The 2,467-nt window shown below is 32.5% G+C and overlaps 1 long non-coding RNA gene across 1 annotated transcript; it reads right to left on the reverse strand.

Annotated features, from left to right (window-relative positions):
* Window positions 784-1,970, reverse strand: LOC109361090. Its single transcript, XR_002109257.1, has 5 exons — window positions 1,766-1,970; window positions 1,599-1,688; window positions 1,281-1,417; window positions 1,115-1,195; window positions 784-893 (listed from the first exon to the last, which is right to left on the reverse strand). It is a non-coding gene; the product is annotated as an uncharacterized LOC109361090 (long non-coding RNA).

Genomic DNA, 2,467 nt, shown 5'->3' on the forward strand with positions numbered 1-2,467 from the left:
TCTAATTCCACCTATAATCAACATATTGAATTTATAATTAATGTCATCATGGCACTGTTAAATAAACTTTAAGGGTAGCCTAAATTTCAGCAACATAAACTTTAAAACCATCTTTGTGGAAAAAAATTGGGATGGTATTTTATAATGATATTTTGATGGTAAATTACATCATAGCAAAATTTAGTAATAAAGTATTGATGCTCAATTTCGGCAAAGTCCATGGACCCGCCCATAGTTATTGGACGGACATGATATGAAAATGTGTTCCTCTATCCTAAAATATATGCTCAACATGTTTTATTCGTCCGCAACCATTTCCAATACACAAAATGGGCGGTCCACAAACATTATTAAATAAAGTATTAATATCAAATATGCAAATGTATATGTACTACACATATTTTATATTATATATTGCATTTATATTTTGTTGCATTTGTATGATTATTTATTATAATAAATATATTTATATATTTGTATGTAAAATATATATTGTTGATTTTGTATTAAGTGTATATAAATTTTTTAGTTTTGTTTAGGCGGCCTGCAAGTCTATACTACCTATGTTTAAGGTGAAGAAAACATGATATTTCATGACATATTTAAAAACAGAGATGCCCAAGCTCATCCTAATTTAAATGAGCATTACATGGGCATAGACAAAACGTCCCTAATTGCCTATTCTAATCATTAGTGTGATTTTGATGCATTTATTCCAAGTCATCATGTCTAGTGAGTATCAAATATCAAATTGCTCCAAGATTGTAATAGTAGCTGTGTAATATACCTGATAATTCCCTAGTGTGCGTGACTTAAAACCTGCACCACAGTAATCAAAATAGTATTCCCATGTCCTGATGATTTTTTCATTAAATCCCAGAGCCAAAATTTCACTGATAGCACAAAAAGTAAAATTATCAATAATTAGTCTAAGTAGTAACCTAAATATAATATAGGAACGCAAGTTTAAAAAAGGGCAGCCCAGAGCATGCGCCTTCCACTTAGTGAGATTTGTAGATGATAGATTTTTACAACTATAACAACAACCTTATTATTGCGTCAAACTCACAATGTTATAGAAAACCAAGCTTAAGCCAAATTAATACTAACGTACCTTTGCCTTTCCAGAAAGTTCTTTCTCCAACTTCTAATTGTTTGGTAGTAGTGAATTCCTATGTTTTCAATGTGCTCCATGCTGCATTTAAGAATATTTATGTGAAAGTTAGAAGAATGAAGGGAATTCTCATTTATGGAACTCAGCAGTAACATATAACTTGTACCATAGTCTGGATTTAGCTATCATGGCTGATGTTATCCTACTTAGACAAGGTAGGCAACATCCTGGAAAAATATATTCCTTTATAAAATCCGAACTGCGCCTGTACTCATCATAACGCTCATCCGGGATCGATGTGAACTGCAGAAGAAGATAATCATCTTCATTAGCGGCAATTTAATACCAAAAGAATGTACTTGTAGCGACTACTATACTTACATGTTATCATGCCCTCAAGAAAGTCTTATAATCTTAACATTAGATAAAAGTTTATGGTGATAGAACAAAGGTAACATACAAAGTTTAATATTCCACAGAATACCTGGAGAATAAGAAGTCCATCATCTGCCAATAGTGATTACAGCCAAAGAATTCATCCATGAACTCATGCCCAACAGCTTCTATCATTTCACTGAAATATGCTTATGCAGGTTATGCAATGTTAAGAGATATTGCTATTGTACATGACTCTAATGAAAAGTTGCTCACCAAGATATAATTCTATCATATTTGTATGTCTTGGGCAATTGGCGATAATCGCACAGAAGAAATTTGATATGGTCCTGGAATCATGAGTTAGTTACATTTATCATCAATCCACAAGATATTTGAAGTTCACATTTATATAGTACGCACAATGAGACTATCTTGCAGAATGAGAAGAACATAGTAACAAAGGTTTATTTTCTAAAAATAAGCTTTTATGGCAAGTTTACAAGGAATACTCAGATTGCATATTAACAATTTAACAAACAAGATGTTAAACTCTTCACCATTCATTTCATCTCCATTCTGCCTTTGTAGTTTAAGTTTGATTGGGCTGTTTGTGCTTTTCTAGTTTATGGCCTAATTGCCTTTTATAGTTAGTTCAATCAGTTATTCAGTTATTCTGTTGTTTTAGTTTTCTGCTTTAGGAAACCTTTGTATAAAAGGAAGTATCAGGTACTTCTCAAATCAATTAATTCAATAGATTTTCTGTCTTGTTTTTCTCCAAAATTCTTTCCAAAATCTCTTCTCTCATTTCATGGCTTCCGCTATTAACCAAGATGGTATCAGAGCCTAGGCTCTGATTCCTCTTCCTCTTCTCTCATTTCCTCCTTATTCGTGGCACCTTCTCCATTTCTCTGTCTCTAACCAGCAATGGCAAATCAAACAAATTCCTTTGATCCACACAATCACCCATACTTCCTC

Source organism: Lupinus angustifolius, chromosome LG11 (assembly GCF_001865875.1).
Source record: "Lupinus angustifolius cultivar Tanjil chromosome LG11, LupAngTanjil_v1.0, whole genome shotgun sequence".
In the NCBI taxonomy this organism is placed as follows: Eukaryota; Viridiplantae; Streptophyta; class Magnoliopsida; order Fabales; family Fabaceae; genus Lupinus; species Lupinus angustifolius.